This window comes from Peromyscus californicus, unplaced genomic scaffold (genome assembly GCF_007827085.1).
Source record: "Peromyscus californicus insignis strain IS unplaced genomic scaffold, ASM782708v3 Scaffold_10__1_contigs__length_136768540, whole genome shotgun sequence".
Lineage (NCBI taxonomy): Eukaryota > Metazoa > Chordata > Mammalia > Rodentia > Cricetidae > Peromyscus > Peromyscus californicus.
Window position 1 is genome coordinate 15453474 of NW_026294391.1, and position 19632 is coordinate 15473105.

General features: G+C 42.9%; 1 protein-coding gene across 1 annotated transcript in view; it reads right to left on the minus strand.

Annotated features, from left to right (window-relative positions):
* Klf8 (KLF transcription factor 8) overlaps positions 1-17645 on the minus strand; it is a 166822-nt gene extending 149177 nt beyond the window's left edge. The window contains exon 1 of the mRNA XM_052752982.1: positions 17188-17645. The gene's annotated coding sequence lies outside the window, so the exon portion shown is untranslated. The remainder of the gene's footprint in view (positions 1-17187) is intronic.
* Between the last annotated feature and the right edge of the window lie 1987 nt (positions 17646-19632).

The window sequence follows — 19632 nt, forward strand, 5'->3', positions numbered from 1 at the left end:
AGCAAATGGTAAGTGAGAAACTGAGTGTCCAGGTAAACAGAAGGATGGGAGACACAGGCAGACCTGTGTCTTCAGATCACTCCTTGTCCCCACGAAATTGTCCTCCTGCTTGATGTCTTGACAAAAATTTCATCTTCAAAGCTTTAACTCTTGCCTTTAAATGTCATTGGAGTATTTTTCCAACCGTTGTTACCCTGATCTTTTATCTTAAACCTGGATTCTTGGAGCATCATCTGTCTGTTTCCTTCAAGTTGGGCATTCAGCATTGCCTGGTTGTAACTACTTCCTTATGGGCCTCACCCACCCAAGTGGACCATAAATATCTTCACGGGACATGCTAAGCCATATTCATCCTTACCCTAGTGCCTGGCACAGTGCCTGGCATGTAGTAAATGCAACAGATGGTGCAAGTGCTGCTACTGTTGCTGTTGATTAAGATGGTATAGTACACTGTGGGGGATTTATAGTGATGCTCGAGTCTGCCATTGCTTTTCTCGGTTTATACCCACACCCTTACATTTATCATCCCTTCACTGTTTTCTATGGCCAATATCCATGCCCCTTTCAAAAACAAGTGAAATGCCCCCTTCTTTCTGCACCAAATTCTTAGCTCCTTGAGGAAAGAGCCCAGGGTTTCTTAATTAGAAAGTCTACAATACAACGGTTACTTGAACGGAACTTCCTGTCACTGACATAATAGGAGACCCTGCTGCCACTCTGTCCTAGGAGACAAACAGAAGGACCTGACTTTTACGCATGCTTTCACTTGATCCTCCCTTGTTTATTTGGTGTTATAAAATCTCAAGCATGCTTCAGTGATTAAGAGCCCTTGCTTCAGGGGCTGGGGAGATAGCTCAGTGGTTAAGAGCACTGGCTGCTCTTCCAGAGGACCCAGATTCAATTCCCAGCACCCACACAGCAGTTCACAACTGTCTGTAACTCCAGTTTCAGGGGACCCAACACCCTCATATGGACATATATGCAGGCAAAACCACAAATGCACATGAAATAAAAATAAATAATTGAAAAAAAGATCCCTCACTGCTCTTGCAGAGGACCAGGGTTCAGTTCCCAGCCATCTATAATGCCAGGTCAAAGGATCTACCATCCTCTTTTGGTTTCCAGGCATGCACTGGTTATGCATACACAAAATAAAAATGAATAAATAAGCATAAAGAAGTGGGATGAGCCGGGCGGTGGTGGCGCACGCCTTTAATCCCAGCACTCGGGAGGCAGAGCCAGGCGGATCTCTGTGAGTTAGAGGCCAGCCTGGGCTACCAAGTGAGTTCCAGGAAAGGCACAAAGCTACACAGAGAAACCCTGTCTCGAAAAACAAAACAAAACAAAAAAAGAAGTGGGATGAAAATACCCACCATCAAATCAACGCTCCATAAAAACCATCTTCCTCTCTGTGCATTCCTTGCATGAACAAATACTGAATGCTCACAATGGGCTAGGTACCATTTCAATGTTGGGAAAAACAACATTGAACACTAACAAACAAAAGGTATCACCCTCATGAAGGGGTAGTCGGTAGTGAGAAACAAACAATATACAAATTAAACATACAATGGTTGGATACTCTTCAGTGTAAATAAATATACATATATAATACACATATAATATATATAAACAAACACATACTAGTCTTCAGATGGGTAAAAACAAAGCAAGCAAAGGAGACTAAGGATGTCAGGAGTGATGTGTTAGGCAGAGAAATGTAAAGACAATCTCAAGGTAGAAACGTTTTAGTGTGAACAAGAAACAGCTAGACTAGAAGTATTTACTGATCCCCAATTCATCTTTACACTGCATGTGGATATTATATATCTTTATAGAGAGATTTACTGATCCCCAATTCATCTTTACACAGTATGTGGATATTATATATCTCTATATAGATCTAATTGTTTTCTGTTGAATTGTGTTCTCCCAAACGACATCTTGAAGCTCTAACCCTGTGGACTGGCTATTCAACAGGTTTGTGAGAATCCCCTGCCAGCAGAAGCATTATTAGTCTTGACTGAGCAGAAATGAAAGAGGGAGTTAAAGGGCCAGGGCGTGGCTACAGAGGCCTGGGCCAAACACCTCATTTCCATAAGTAGGGACGGCAGGGTCACTGCCCCATTGGCTGGGAGGGCACAGCTACCAGGCCAAGGGGACATAGAATCACACCGCAGGATTCTTCTCAGGCTTTGACCTTTAACACAATGTTCCTTGACCTGCTTTGACCCCATGATCCCTTTTATTCTTTTAGTTTGAAGGATTTTGGAATGACAATGTGCGTTTTGTCCCTGTCCTGGCTTTCTTCATTTTTCTTCCAGGTTTTACATGTCTGTAGATGGAAAAGAATTCTGCCCCTGGAGGGACCTCTCAATCAACCGTATCTTATTTAAATGAATGACAGATGAAACTTGGGACTTTTGTATTGATTTTATCTAGTTGACATTTTAGACTTGGACTGGGTTAAGACCTTTGAGAATACTGGGATCAGTTGAAAGTCTTTTCCCATACAAAGGGCATGAGTCCTAGAGAGCCAGAGCACATGCCATTACAGGTTGAACTGTACCCCTCAAAATGAGCTCTTGATATGTTGAGGTCAGGACTTGCCAATGAGACCTTACTTGAAAATAATGTCTTTGTGGATAAAATCAAGATGAAGTGATTAAGGCAGATCTTGGTTCAGTATAAGTATTCCCTTACAAGAAGAAGTCACCATGTGGAGAGAGAGAAAAATACACACAAATAAAAGGATAGAGAAATCAGCTACGTTGTCACAAGCCAAGGAATACATGGGGCTAGAAGAATCTGGAAAAAACCCAGAAAGGATCTTACTTAGCATAGAGGTCTGTGTGGGACCCTGGCCTTGCCAGCATATGGATGTTAGGCTTTTACCCCACAGAACTATGAGAATGAATTTCTGTCTTTTAAGTCACCGACTCTGTGGCCATAGATATTCTCCTCAGGTGCCGCCTAGATCTTCTGATTCGACCTGTACGGTAATCAGAGAAGCAGGTAATTTATGCACAGAAAATTTGAACTGTACCAACAACTGAAGTACAGGAGACATGAAAGAATGTGTATCTCATCAGATAGTTAGGAGGCCAAGGTTAGAAGTAGTATGAATGGAGCTTAAGATAGTATTTGTGGTACGATTTTTACAGCATCAGGAAACCAAGTACATTCATTTATGTGATGTATCTTTATAAGTCTGTATATACCAGGATAGCAATTTCTGAATAAGTATGTTTATCTGTGCCTATAGACATACATAAATAATTTATATAGAGTTAAGCAATGTGTAAAATGATGTATAAGCTACCAAGAAGTTACAAACTATGTAGATGATTCCCCAAACCTGGATTTATTCGTTTACTTGTTTATCCTTTACTTCACTAAACAAGTATTTTCTAGAATCCTTTTGCATTGTAGGCATTGAGGGCAGACATGACTAAGATATTCCTAAATAACTAAATCTAATGCTATGGGAGTCCAAAGGCTCCTGATAGGTCTATGACCTAATTTCTATTCACTGTGAGGCAGTGAGAAGAAAATGGGTAAATCATGAGCAGCCAGCAAATACTTTTTAAGGGGCCTATGACATTTGAATCTGTCATTTTGCTAACTTTGGTGAGTAAAAGCAGCATGATAGATCACTTAACATACTACTCGTGTGACCTAGAGGAAGATTTTTAGTTAACGTCACTGATTCCATAATTACTTATTCATAACACAGGAAAATGGTATTTCACAGGTTTGTATTAAGTAGATTCAACAAAATAACATTTACACAGAGGGGGACAAGAGACAATACCGGGCATTCAGAAACTTGTGCTGCCTTGACCCTTGACTACTGAACAAGAGGCTGTTTTACTGGAATATTTTCCCCCATATGAATGTACTGTTTCTTACTAGCAGGGGCTGAAATACAAAATTAGATCCCCAAGGTTAAATCTACCCAGTTATGAATATTATATTTTATATCCCCTGACTGAGTCAAAAAGGACAAATTTAACACAACTGCACCAAATGAACTTTTAAAAACAAGAGGAAGTTTGAAGACTATTAAAGGTACCACCAGGCATTATAAACACGGTCACATGCATCCCAGCACAGCTGAAAAGGAAGAACTCAAGTGGTAGATTCCAATGATGCTGAAGAGGATTTTGCAGGTTCTCAAATGTCAGATCCCTGGGCTATCAAATGATCTCAAATAAATTCATCAACTTGTAGGTATTCTGGGTGGAGGGGCCTGGCAAGAAATAGTTTGAAAGATGTACGTGGAAATCTGCAGGTTTTCTACTTCATCTAAAGAGTAAGTTGTCCACTGTCCTCTCCATGCACTGGGACACGAGGACCTCAGCCTCATTCAGACAGAGTGGGTATGCTTTAAGACTGGAAGTGAGAGCTCATTTTAAAGATTTTTACTTCTCCCTCCCATCAGCGACTAAAGCGTGTCTCCAAATACGTGAATCAGCCTCACTTCTCCTTTTGGACCAATAAAACCTGTATGAATAATGTAATAAGTTGCCTTCTAAGTTACTTAAAGCTTTCATAAAGTAATTATCACACATGTTCAATGAAATTGACTTAAATGTATTTACAAGGAAATGAAAGTAAATAAAGTAATAATCCAACAAAACAAAATTGTGTTCAATTAAGACACAATAAGACTCCTCTACTGTACTTTTATAGGTTAAGGTGAGATACAAAAAAGCAATTTAAAAATCAAGGAATTGCTTTAAGAAAAGATTATAAGCAAAGAAACCCCATATCTGACAGAGAGCTGATCTCCAAAATATATAAAAATTTCAAGAAACTAGACATCAAAATACCAAATAATCCAATTAAAAATGGAGTACAGATTTAAACAGAGAATTCTCAACAAAAAATCTCAAATGGCTGAAAGACATTTAAGGAAATGCTCAACATCCTTAGCCATCAGGGAAATGCAAATCAAAACAACTCTGAGACACCATCTTACAGCTGTCAGAATGGCTAAGATCAAAAACACTGAAGACAGCTTATATTGGAGAGGATGTGGAATAAGGGGAACCCTCTTCCACTGCTGGTGGGAGTGCAAACTTGTACAGCTACTTTGGAAATTAGTATGACAGTTTCTCAGAAAATTGAGAATCAATCTACCTTAAGACTCAGCAATACCACTATTGGGCATATACCCAAAGGATGCTTTATCCACAAGGACACTTGCTCAACTATATTCATAGCAGCATTATCCATAATAGTGAGAACCTGGAAACGACCTAGATGTTCCTCAACTGAAGAATGGATAAAGAAAATGTGGTACATTTACACAGTGGAGTATTACTCAGCTGTTAAAAAACAAGGACACCCACCAGGAAATTTGCAGGCAAATGGATGGAACTAGAAAAAAAAATCATCCTGAGTGAGGTAACTCAGACCCAGAAAGACAAACATGGTATGTACTCACTCATAAGCGGATATTAAATTTAAAGCAAAGGATAACCAGGCTACAATCCACATCACCAGAGAAACTAAGTAACAAGGAGGACCCTAAGAGGGACAGGTATGAATCACCCTAGGAGGGGGAAATAGATAAGATCTCCTGGGTAAACTGGGAAGGGGGGAAAGGGAAGGAGATGGGGGATGAGAACATGAGGGAACCGGATGGTTGAGCTGGGGGAGGGACAGAGTGGGAGAGCAATGAAAGAGATATCTCAATAGAGGGAGCCATTATGGAGTTAGGGAGAAACCTGGTGCTAGGGAAACTCCCAGGAATCCACAAGGATGACCCCAGCTAAGACTCCTAGCAATAGTGGAGAGGGTGCCTGAACTGGCCTTCTCCTATAATCAGATTGGTGAATATCCTAACTGTCATCATAGAGCCTTCATCCAGTAACTGACGGAAGCAGATGCAGAGATCCATAGCCAAGCACCAGGCTGAGCTCCTGAAGTGCAGTCAAAGAGAGGCAGGAGGGATTGTATGCGCAAGGAGGGCCAAGATCATGATGGGGAAATCTACAGAGACAACTGACAAGAGCTAGTGGAAACTCATGGGCTCTGGGACTCTGGACTGACAGCTGGGGAACCTGTAGGGGACTGTACTAGGCCCTCTGAATGTGGGTGACAGTTATGTGGAAGCTCCACCTCAATATCCAGGCCCCCATGGCATCCATTCACCCAGAGTCTGGAATGTTCTGGTGGAAGCTCCACCTCAATCCCCCTCTCACATCTCTCCTCAAACCCTGCCTCATCTCAGAAAGCCCGCCAAACATGGCTCCTCCCCCCAGAGATACTCAAGACCACTCCCACAGGGTATTTAAACTGCTCCCTTGCTTCCACCCCCCCCACCCCACCCCCACCTGCCCGCCTCATTCCCAAGAGAACAGACATGTGGTTTATTGGTCTCTCTTCCCTATCTCCTCTCTGGGGGGGCAAAAAATCACCCAAGAGTGTTTTACCCATTAATCCTGGGATTTTTCTAATTTCGTTTGATTTAGTCTGACTTGGATTGCTTGGTCAGCAGAAAGGCTTATGGCGTATAGAAACTTTTCATCTCCAGGTCTTCGTCTGTTTGTGGGGCCCCTGACAATGGGACCAGCATCTATCCCTGGTGCACGAGCTGCCTTTTTGGAGTCCATTCCCTATGATGGGACACCTTGCTCAGCCTTGATGAAGTGGGGAGGGGCCTGGTCCTGCCTCAACTTGATGTACCAGACTTTGTTGACTCCCCATGGGAGGCCTTACCCTCTATGAGGAGTGGATGGAGAGTTGGAGGCTGGGAGCAGAAGGAAGGGAGGGAGGGGGAACTGTGATTGGTATGTAAAATGAAAAAAATTGAAGTTAAAAAATAAATAAATAAATAAACGAACAAAAAAGAAAATACTACATAAGAAACAGTAGTTGGAGCCAGGCGGTGGTGGCGCACACCTTCAATCCCAGCACTTGGGAGGCAGAGGCAGTCAAATCTCAGTGAGTTTGAGGCCAGCCTGGTCTACAGCGACAGACTCCAAAGCTACACGGAGTGTCTCAAAAAAACCAAGAAAAAAAAAAAAACAGTAGTTGGATTGAAGTCTAGACTGTGTCATTGACTACCTCTGTGACCTTGAGAAGTCATTTAACATAAATAACAATCACTTCCTGGTAAAGAAAACAGATTTGATGAAATTTTAAGTTTCCTGTGTCCTTCCTATACAAAGTGTGATCCATTCAGACATGCGAAAGGATAGCTTCTGCAGGCTCTAGCCCAGATCTCCAGACTCAATTTGCATTACAAGCAGAACTTCAGGGAATTTATATGCACTAACATTTGAGCATATCCGGGTGAAGGAAAGAATAGATGAAGGAATACATACATTTCATCAGCAAATTAGGGTGTCAAATTTGCAAGTAGGCTGAATAGGGTGTAACAGATATAAAAATGTCTCAGAATTTTTACTTGTGAGGGTGAGTGAGAAAGCATGTACTTACATTAGGCCCAATCCAAGTAGATTGTAACAGGAAAGAATAGGAGAAAGGGTAGAAAATACATGCATGTATCATTCATTGACTGAATGTTCTATGCTAGGAACTTATCTTCATCGGCTTTCTGTTGCTATAACAGAATAACAGAGACTGGGGAAATTGTCCCCTGAAAACTCCTTACTGGTTAGCAAAGATGTGAGCCCTGATCGTATTCCATGGTCCTAGGAACCCATCTAGCAGTCCAGAAAGGACCAAAGTCAGGCATGTCAGAGTCCTGTGAGTTTGGAAACAGAATGATGAGATCCAATGTCTTTCCAAGTAAGCGAACCATAACAGCTGTAACATGAACTCAGTACACAAAGAAGTTATCTCTTGCCCACTAGATGCTATGGCACCTAGTGGGCATCAACAAATACACGGAGGGAGAGATGTCTAAGACTCATAACAGACCTTGGATTCCCATCAGCTTCCCATCTCTTTTCGTGTAATCTGACTTTTCTTTAAATTGGATTAAATAAATATGAGTTTGCTTGAGTTAGTTAAAATGTCAGTACCTCCCCCCAAGCCACCACTCCACAACTTCCCATTTCTTAAACTCAGTCCCTTCTGAAGAGCTAGTCACCAGCACTGAGGAGGCAGAGGCAGGAGGATCTTGGTGAGTTTGAGGCCAGCCTGATCTATATATTAAGTTCCAGGACAGCCAGAGGTACATAATGAGACCCTGTCTTAAACAACAACAACCAAATCTCTTGTCACATTAGAACAAAAAGATATTAACTTTAATTAATAAATAAAATATTTAAAGTTGAAGCACCTGCTTGGATTCTGGTGACTCTGTCTCTTACACACTGACAATGAATTCTAATTTTGAGAAAACAGTCTTTAAAAACATGAACCTGTGTACCCTGATATCAGTGTGTAGGTCTTTGAATTGTGACCTGTCAAGAAGTTTTCTATCTTACTATTTTCTTGCTTATAAAATCTTTCATCTGTTTTTATCTTTTTCATTATTTATTCAATTATGCATTGTGTCAGACTGGTAGTGTGACCCAAAGTTACTAATCCATCCTGACTCAGTTTCCTTCCCAATCTTACTATCGAGCTAAATATGTAACAACAAAATAATCATCAATGATTGAACATAATGACTAAAATCGTGAGTTATGGAACCAAATTACTTGGGTTTAAATTCAAATTCTGTCAATTATTAGTGGAGTTTTCCCAGCATCTTTATAATTATTGTCAGAGTTCTGGGGTGGTGGGATTTCAAGTGATGATGACAAATTTAGTTCTTACAATATCAGGGAGCATATTCAGTGTATTAGTGGTGGTAGTGGTCATAGTACAACTTTAACTATCATGCCTAATAGCCATTTCTGATAACCAGTCTCCCACAAAGCGCTGATTTCATCCCCTTGGCGGTAGTAGTAGGGTCCAGTCAGTCCTCAGATTTCTGTCTACTTTCTGACTTCAGTAATTTTTCAAGTCTCTGGTACTACTCCAAAGTACCAAGCATACCTTTAAATCATCTCTTGTGCTAGGAGTAACTGCTTTATGCAAAGGTTTTGAATAGTAAAGAATATCACAGGAATAAAGTACCCTTAGCACTGTATCTATAAAAATAAAGGGATTGTTTTATTTGTGGATGTAGCCTAGATTCTGCCCACTGTTTGAGTCTTTTTGCCACAGATTACATGCCATAATGAAGTACTATTTCCTGAGCACACATCACTCCAGGGCTTTCATTCCTTCCTACATACCTTTTCTATCTGTTGTAAAATGTAATTTCTTAATTCACAAATCTTGAAAAAATCCCTGTTTTCTTTAAGATACAAGCATCATTTTCTGTAGCATGTCTTCTCTTATCCTGCATTCCCCAAATGACACCCACGTCTTACCTACTCATATTAATAATGTGCTCACGAGGCACGTTTGCCAGGATTCCTCTCTTTAAGTTGACACAATTTTTCGCTAAGCTTCACCATCCTTATCTGAAAGATGAGCATAACTCTATTGCAAATTTAATTGAAAAGTATGCAAAGAGGTTAGCATGGTCGCCAGCATAAAATAAACAACCAAGAAATGCTAGAGTATTGTCTGTCTCCAATTTCCCAAACTATAGCAAAGAGCTGACTACACAGGGTTCTGGTAGATGTTGAACGAATGAATGAATGAATGAGATAAAGGACTAAATGTTCTTTCTTTCATTATCATCTGCATTATATGAGTGGAAATGAATAAACTACATGATTAAAGTAAACCAAAGATACACCAAAATTAAACTCTGACCCAGTTTTAAAATCTGTTACGCTTAATCACTTATGTTCATATACACATACACAGAGAGACAGACAGACAGAGATACACATGCACAGAGAGACAGATAGAGACAGAGAGAGTATATGCTATTAAAAGGTCCAGCTTTCCATAATCTCATTTCCAAATATCCCCCCAAATACCTTGAAAACAGTTAACCAAAGAGGAGACAACTATCTATATTGTAAACTATGAAAATTAGTGAAGGAAAGTGGAAAAGAAAATCAATGTATGTAAGGATACCACAACCGAAAGAATAAACACTACACAGAGAAACCCTGTCTTGAAAAAAAAAATTGCAAGCCGGGTGGTGGTGGTGCACGTCTTTAATCCCAACACTCAGGAGGCAGAGGCAGGTGGATCTCTGTGAGTTGGAGGCCAGCCTGGTCTACAAAACAGATTTTAGAACAGCCAGGGCTACACAGAGACACCCTATCTTGAAAAAAGCAGAAAACAAAATTTTCCAAATGCACTCACATTCTAAGACACAGAAACAGTTAGGGCTCCAACACGTTTTGGAGTATACAGCTCGACAGAGATACTGCAGGCAGGGAGAACAACAAAGGAGCTGTCTTACTAAGCCAGGTCAGATACAATGAAAAATGAAGCATAATTTAGAAGGTGAAGGAAAAGAAAGGGTAACTGACTCTGTTAGGTCACTGTTAACCAGAGGACTGAAAAGGAAATGGAAGGTTCGATGATATATAAAGGGTGTTAGCCACACCACCTGTGAGAGGCTGAAATGTCTGTCCAGTTAACAGATGGATGGTCTACGCTCAGGAGAAACATTCTACTTGAAAACGGAGGCTTGTCATGCAGACAGACATCATCCGAGCAGCGGTAGAAATATTTCAGGATTACAGAGTAGCAAGAGAGTGCAAAGAGCAACCCAAGAGGCAAGTGGAAACCCAAGAAATAACACTGACATGAAAGACGAGGAAGGGAGGGCTCGAAAGAAAGGATAGTCTGCAAGCCTGAATGCAATAGTTAAGTGAGTTAGAGGCCAACCGCTAGGCAGGATAGAGCCTATGGTAACCTTGGTAAGAGCAGTTTCAGTAGGATTTAAACTGAAAGTGAAGACAAGTAGGTGTTAACTGGCATGTTATCAAGGAAAGATTGCTTGAGATTGGGAAAGAAAGTACGTGCTAGAAACGTGTCTTGGTTACTTTCCTGTTGCTGTGACAAAACACCATGACCAAGGCAACGTCTAGAAGAGTAGGTTTATTTCGGATTATGGCTCCAGAGGAATGAGAGTCCATCATGGTGAGGAAGCATGGTAGCAAGTGGCAGGCATGGTGGCTGGAGTAGCAAGCTCCAAGATCACATCTGGAACCACAGCGCTAAGCAGAGAGAGTAAACAGGAAGTAGGGTGCGACTACCAACACTCAAAGCCTGCTCCCAGTGATGTACTTCCTCTAACAAGGTTCCATCTCCCAAAGGTTCCACAACCTCCCCAAACAGTGCTACCAACTGGGGGCCAAGGGTCTAAATACCCAAGCCCCTAAAGCACATGTCTCATTCAAACTACCGAAGATAAGGCAGTATAACAAAATGGTCAGTGTTGGGACTTTGCACACTCTGCACCAGATGTCTCTCTGGCGCTCACAAGCTCTGGAAGCTTGGACAAGTTGCTTGCTTTTCCCATGCTCCAATTATAAAAGAGGAAAAATGACAGCGCCTGCTTCAAGGGATTGTTGCGATCAGTGTGAATTGATGCATCTAAATAAAATGCTCAATAGAGAGTCTGCTGCATGGTAGTATACTATGTAGGTATGGTGGGATGGGCGGGAGAAAAAAAGAAGAAAACGTGAAGACGACAGGGCCGGAAGAACAAAGTCTCCGAAGATACAACAGAGAAAATCTATCTTTCACTAACTAGCTGTGTGATCTTTAGCAAGGACTCTCCTGGGCCCCCGTTTCTTCATCTGTGATAACAGTGTCTGTCTTGCAAAGTTATGGTGAAGATTAAATAAAACAATGCACAATAAACAAGGAATGTTTAAGCTAAAAGAAAGGTGGGCAGATGATACGTGCAATACAAATACTGGAGTGATGGTGTGGGAATGAGATCCTGACATGGGATGGGAGCAGGCACATCTTTCCTGCCTATCACCGATAAGCATAAAGAGCTTCTGTTGGGGTTGGGGATTTAGCTCAGTGGTAGAGGCCCCTGGGTTCGGTCCTCAGCTCTGAAAAAAAAAAGACAAAAGAATAAAAAAGAGCTTCTGTTATTGAACTAAGTATATTCTACCCTCAGGTGTGTTGGGCCTGGAACAAACTTGTGAGAACCTCTAAATTCTAAAGCAAAGAGCCATATTACTGGGTCCCACCCCTAACAGTTTCTGAACCAGCTCATCTAAGGCATAGCCTGAAATTTGACATTCTTTGTTTGTTTTGTTGTGTTTTTTTCAAGACAGGGTCTCTCTCTACACAGCCCTGGCTGTCCTGGAACTCGCTCTGTAGAACAGGCTGGCCGCCACCTCAGAGATCCACCTGCCTCTTCCACCTGCTTCTACCTCAACTGCTGGGATTAAAGACATGGCTACCATGCCCAGCTTAAATGACTGTTGTCCATGCCCATTGCCTATGGGAAGGTTCTGTCCAGAGTGGTTGGCACATCTCTGGTTGATTGGTGCGCGCTCGCGCAGGCGGGCACACGCACACACACACACACACACACACACACACACACACACACACACACACACACACATTGTTTTTTTTCAAGGCAGGGTTTCTCTGTGTAGCCCTGGCTGTCCTAGAACTCACTCTGTAGACCAAGCTGCCCTCAAGCTCACAGTGATCCACCTGCCTCTGCCTCCTGATTGCTGGGATTAAAGGCATGCGGCCATTACACCAGGCTGAAATTTGACATTCTAAAAGGTTTCAGGTGGTGAGATTGCTTCTGGTCTGGGTATCATACTAGACTAACCTCACCTCTAAGAGAGTGCTAGACAGCCTTGATTCCACCTTCAAATCACCTAAAGACTGTTTTTAAAACTCCTTTCTTTCAGGTCAGTCCCCAGGTACCTAATCCGAATCTCTGCAGATAGGCAAAGATATCCGAATTTTCTTAAAAATATTCATCAAGTGAGTCCCCTATGTGGCCAAATTGAGGATTATTTGGGGAAGAAGCAGTCCTCCATGCATACATCCAACATACAGTCATCCAACATAACAGCTACCTTACCCCTAAAGAGGACCTGTAATGAGAAGGGGGATTTTCAAGGCCTAAAAACGATGGAATTTTCAAACTGTAAAATGGAGATGCTGAAAACGGTCTTGTAACATTTTCCTCTCTGGACTCTGGTCCTTTTTCTCTCTCTTTTCACTCCCTTTCTTCTCATTCTCTCTTTCTGAGTCCCCCCAAGCTAGTGAGATATCTAAACTTGAAAAGTACTTTGACAACTAACTTAAAAGAAATAATGTGCTGGCAGTACTGAACGTTTAAAAAGATTTCCAAGCAAATATTTCATATTTCCATGATAAATAGCATTATAAAATCTTCGACACTTTTGTAATTAAAGTTAAGAATTTCCCTGCTGCTAATAAATTTGCGGTGATGTTTTTGTTAAAATGTAGGGGAGCTGTTTGTATTTTCCCGTGTTTGAAACCATCTTCAGATAATTATGTTAAAATGAAGTACTAGTTGGCAAGAACTCAGCAAAAACTTTCCTAAGATTTTTTTTTTTGGTTTTTCGAGACAGGGTTTCTCTGTGTAGCTTTGCGCCTTTCCTGGAACTCGCTTTGTAGACCAGGCTGGCCTCGAACTCACAGAGATCCTCCTGCCTCTGCCTCCCGAGTACTGGGATTAAAGGCATGCGCTGCCACCACCACCGCCCGGCATTTTTTTTTTTTTACAGGAAGCATTACAGCCAAACCCCAAGACAATGTACCTCAACTTTGTCAAGATGAACGGCTCGGCACTCTTTAGTGATGCAGAATTTGAAATGATGAATGGTGGTTTTCTTCAAAAAAATGCACCCTTTACATACAAGCAACAAAAATGTACTCAGCCGGGTGTATTTATATATTTGTGCATACATATACATATTGTATGTAACAGGTATAATCAGAGAAAAAGCCCCTATCAATTTGTGGGAATGGTTAGAGGGAGGGTATCTGGGAGAGGCTGGAGAGAGGCAGAGAAGGGGGGAAATGATGCAATTGTATTTCAATTAAAAAAAAAGATAATTACAATATTAAAGAACAAGAAATAATGCATCCTAACCCCTTCAGAATAAAAGCCAAACTCCTTACATACAATTCTGTAGGACCTAGCTTCCTCTGTCTCACTGACCTCATGTCCTGTGACTCTCCAGTGAAGACAGCCCTCTCTCTCTCTCCCTCCCTTCCTCCCTCCCTCACTGCCTTTCTTTCTTTCTTTCTTTCTCTCTCTCTTTCTTTCTTTCTTTCTTTCTTTCTTTCTTTCTTTCTTTCTTTCTTTCTTTCTTTCTTTCTCTGCCTTACTAAATACCTCAAGGTAGTAGCCAAGGCTGTCCTTCAGCTTCAAAAGTGCTGGGCTACCAGGTATTTGCTATCATGGCTGGCAATAATGGGCTTCCTGCTATTCCTGGAACACATCAAGTAGAACACTCTTCTCAAATATCCTCATGGCTCTCTCCTTTATTTCATGAGATATATTGTTCTGCATCATATCAAAGAGGCTTCCCTTGACTATCTGTATTAATTAGCTCTCCCCAGCATATCATATTGTATTCCTGCTAATTTAGATCTTCACTCAACACATATCTTTGTTGTCTAGACCTTCCAAGAGCACCCATGGCACAGAAAAGATTCTTAGCATATACTCATTAAATGAGTAGATTACTGTCATGATACAATATAATTTTGTGTTGAAATTTTCCCTTTTGCAGCTTTCTACTCTTGAGGGCTGAGTAAGAACCAGAACAGGATTTAACCAAAGCTGTCCAAACTTTTCTAGTATAGGAAAGTCTAGGCATTCCAAAAGGCAATTTGAGGGTTGGAACTAGTGCTATAGAATTACAAAAGCAGAGGGAGGCAGAGGCAAGGGCAGGGGTGGGGGAGGAAGAGAGAGACAGAGGCAGACAGAGACAGAGGTAAGGAGAGAGAGAATCTCTTTGCTTTTGGTTTTTGTTTGGTTTTTACAATTATCTCGCATGAAAAACCCTTTTCCTTGTCATAGATGAAAATTCTAGGAAGCAGAATAACACCAAATAACTCAAAGTACTATGGGGAAGCCACTTAAAACCCTTGGAGAAAAATTCTACTGCTTTCCTTGAGTACTTCTTAGTAGGCTCATAAAGTTTCCGTTGTCCTATAAAGGTAATAAGCATATTTCAGCAACAATATGACAGCTAAGAGTTTCCTAGTTCCCATATATACAACTCAGAATTCCCCACAAAGAAAATTCAACAAACATGAACACCAAGGGACAAGCAAATGTTAAAACAGAAGTCTAGCAGCCCCTAACAAAGGACAAATACCAGAGGTGAAATATTGGCCGTGGAATCAACACATAGTTCCTTCCCCACCCTCCAATCGAGGGTAGGTATGGCATGCACAAGTGCCTTTTGACTCAATGACAAGACTACACTCCCACTGTTCAAAATCAACCAGGAGTGTTTCTGTTGAATGTGTTTTCCTTTGTTTTCAGGAGGCCATAGGAAAAAATGTTGAGTCTTTTTTTTTCTTTATCTGAATCCACCCAACTCAGTAATATAGGCTGTTTGGAATAAGACTGTTTTGAAGTTTAGAAGATCTTCAGAGGAGACACAGGATAGAGGATTGTTCTTTGCTTTAAAATATTGCGGAGGAACCTAGAACAGACACCTTCCCTTGATGAGAACTGGTCCTGGAGACGCAACGAAACACAGCATATTAAAGAAGAAGGCAACCTTGTACTTTACAGTTAATACTAGAGACAGCTAACTGGTGGACTGCAAGCCAAGGGGAACCGGGTCACTCCATCACCACACAGTGTATTTCATGGTGAAATAACAGTCCTAAAATCTAAAACAATAATTTCATCTCTTTGGTCTGTGGAGACATCATTAAGTTACATCCACAATCCTGCCACCCTCCCTAAGCAGAACAAAAGAGAGACACATGTAAAAGATGTCATTGGTCCATAGAAGCCATTTCTACTGAATGTTTGCTATACCAACCCTTTATCTAGTGGGAGAGAGCTAGTGGGGCCCTCCTTCTCAACACAATGTAGTAGATAAGACACCAACATGAAAATGATAGAGCGTACAAGATCTACCCTGTTCTCTTCCAAAGCTTTTTTTTTTTAAGACAGGGTCTCATTCTGTAGCTCTGGCTGGCCTGGATCTCACTATGTAGGCCAGACTGGCCCTGAACTCACAGAGATCCACCTGCCTCAGCGTTCCATGCGTGGAGATGGCAGGCATGTACCACCACACCCACTTTACAAGCCATTTTGACTTGCTATCCTGTTTTCCAGTCTGGGCTCCCAGTTCCTTTGATTTGAGTATAGGGATTCCCAGCACCGATAGAAAGAAAATACATGTGAACTAAGAGTGTATATGTTAGAGATGCTTGGCAAATGCTGGAATCAAATTCAACATTCCTCTCCATATCCTGGGAGGAGGTCTTGGCCACCAATCAGCCAATAAAGGAGTCAGTGACAACATTCTGCAGGGCCTTGAGATGTTACACATTGTCCAGCAGCATAATCAGCCACGGGCAATAAAGTTGGCATTAAATAAATATCTGTAAAATGAATTAATTTGTTCAAGTCATTTACACTGTCGTGTTGCCTCTTAAGAAATGGAAACGATTCCCTTCGGCTAAAACTGCAGAGCCAGTAGCCTCTGTGGTTAACTAATGTGCATATTGGCATCGATGCCCACGTTGCACCTCCTAAAATTCCACTGGATGTTAGAACCAAGTTTGAAGGGTAACCTGGGAGGAGGAGGAGCTGTCCTCTGCACATAAATTCCTTTCAATAAACAGGTAGTGTTACAACAAGGTAAGACACTGATATTCTTCTTGAAACTGAATTTCCAGTCCGAGAGAGACGTCCCCTAGGTAAAATTGTGCGCTGTCCCTTTAAGAAGCCAGGCAAGATGGAGCCCTTCCCAGCTCGCAGCTAGAGGTTTCAAGCAACCTGATAGGGATGCTGGAGTGTGACAAAAAGAAAGAATGCTAGAAGGGTGGTAGCGAAGCTGTAACACCAGGAGTGGAAACAGAGGCTGTAAACACACGACACGCTTCAGTGCGCACAGGCTGGCCGCGTGGCCACTCTGGGCGCAGAGCACCACCCTCCACCCCTCTCCTCCGCCCTACTCCACCCTGCCCCACCCTTCTTTCCTCCTGGAGTGAGCTACCCGAGAAATGCCGCCACGTCCCCGCCCCGCCGAGACCCCATGAGGGCGGCCAAAGGCGAGGTGCTGGCCGGACAAAATGAAAGGGACTTACTTTGGGGTTCCGTGCCTCCGAAGGCATCCTCTCCTTCCAGCCCCTTCCAGGGCCAGAGCGTGTGCGGGGTCCTCGCCGCCTCGCACCGCGAACCAAGCCCAGGGAGACTTAGGGAGATGCCGGTACACTCGATAGTACGGATCTTAAGGCGAGACAGAAGGGTGTGAGGGAGTTAGCCAGTGGCGGGAATGGTGGTAAGATCTAAAACCCTCCTTTCCCCTCATTCGCGCTAGCGTCCCTCGCCCAGCGTTAGCGATGTCAGGGGCAATGGTTTTCTTGTTTCTCCCTTTTGGTTTCTCCCAGCTGCCTGTCCCAGACCCCACCCAGCGGCTCCACCCCATCCACTGCTACACATTCTGTCAATCACCAGCCCCTTTAAAGCTGCATCACACAACTTGGGTTTTCCTCCCTCTTTGATGGGCGGACAGAATCCTGGGGCCTTTTTAACAATGCCCCAGACCTTTTTGTTGGGTTTATGAAGCTGGAGTTAGCTCCTGGTGGAAGCTTCCTCACCTCACCTCTGTCCTGAAGCTTGCCCACTCTACCCCACCCAAACTCCTTCCGGCCAAGCCAGGCCCAGCCCCACCACACCCCACCCGGTCTCTTAACTTTGTTTCTGCAGAAAGCTCTTCCTTAGCCAGCAGAACTCCAAGAAAGTTCCTGTTACGCCCTCCTTGGCACCGCCCACTCTGGTGCACTTTCTAGAAGTGCACTGAAGGGGCTTAATAGCTCTCCTGGCCTTGGGGCTTCTGATCCATGTGAATCTCCAAATTTCTGACTAGACTGGAAAGAGAGACTGTAGTGATTCCCAGAAATCTGTGGATTGTGATAGCTTTAACAAACCAGAAAAGGCCTTCCAGTACCACCACCCCACTCCACAAACAGGCCACTCAAAAGTCAAAGAAGAACATTGAGAACCCATCCCACCCGCATAAAGTGGAGCTCTTCAGTGACCCGTCAGAAGTCACGTTTGTTGCTAGCGTCCGTTTCAGTTAATGAGAACACCTGGTTTCGGGACAAAAAGAAATCTTGGACCCAACTTTGACCCTTCTGCCCTTCTAGGTCACTTTCAATTCTTCAGAACATCCTTTTGTCTCTATCTTTAAACCAGCGAGTTGGGGGAGGGACTGAGAGGGAGAGCAAAGAAAGAGATATCTTGATAAAGGGAGCCATTATGGGGTTAGGGAGAAACCTGGTGCCGGGAATCCACAAGGATGACCCCAGCTAAGACTCCTAGCAACAGTGGAGAGGGTGCCTGAACTGGCCTTCTCCTATAATCAGATTGGTGAATATCCTAACTGTCATCATAGAGCCTTCATCTATCAGCCAAGCACTGGGCCGAGCTCCGGGAGACAAGTTGAAGAGAGGGAGGATCCGGGATTATATGAACAAGGAGGGTTACGATCATTATGGGAAACCCACAGAGACAGCTGACCCGAGTTCGTGTGAGCTCAGGGACTCTAGAATGACAGCTAGGGAGCCTACATGGGACCGACCCAAGCCCTCTGCTTGGGGGTGATAGCTGTGTAGCTTGGTCTATTTGATGGGGTCCCTAGTAGTGGGACCAGGACCTGTTCCTGGAGCATGAGCTGGCTTTTTGAAACCTATTCCCTATGGTGGGATGCTTCGCTCAGCCTCGGAGCATAGGGGAGGAGCTTGCTCAGTCCTCAACTTGGTATGCCATGCTTTGTTGACTCCCGTGGGAGGCCTTACCCTTTCTGAGGAGTGGATGGGTTGGAGGAGGCGATAAAGGGGATGTGAGGGGAAGGAACGGGGAGGAGAAACTGTGGTTGGTATGTATGATAAGTGTAAAAATTAATTAAAAATAAAATATGGCCAGGAGCTGAGTATTTCTCACCATTCTCCACCTCTTCTGAGGCTCTGGTCGCTCAACTTGATGCCTATGAGAATCTCCTCAAAGATCTCCCTATTTTCTACATTGACTCCCCTAAAACCCATTCTCTAGTTAGAAAAGTTTTACAGGGCAGACTTCAATGGCAAAATCTGAACAGGAGACACTTCTTTTTTTAAATCTTCAATTACTTCCAATTGCATTTGGAATCCAAATTCTACTGGAAACAAGGTCTGTCCTTCCCACCTCCCTGACGTCTACACAGTGGTGTAGACATGCTGGCATTATTTTAGTCCAGTACACTAAGATCTGTTTCAAAGCCTGGCCTCAACCTGAGGGGCAGTTGTGGTGCTTGTCTTTAATCCCAGCCCTCGGGGAGGCAGAGGCAGGTGGGTCTCTGTGAGTTGGAGGCTAGCCTGGGCTACAGAGTGAGTTTCAGGACAACCAAGATTACATAGAGAAACCCTCTTGAAAAAAAAAACACCAAGAAAACAAAATATGCCCAGCCTCCGAGTTACTATCCGTCCTGAACTCCCACATCCTACAAAGCTCAAGGAAGCTTTCCCTGACCTGACAGCCAAGGATAAATCACA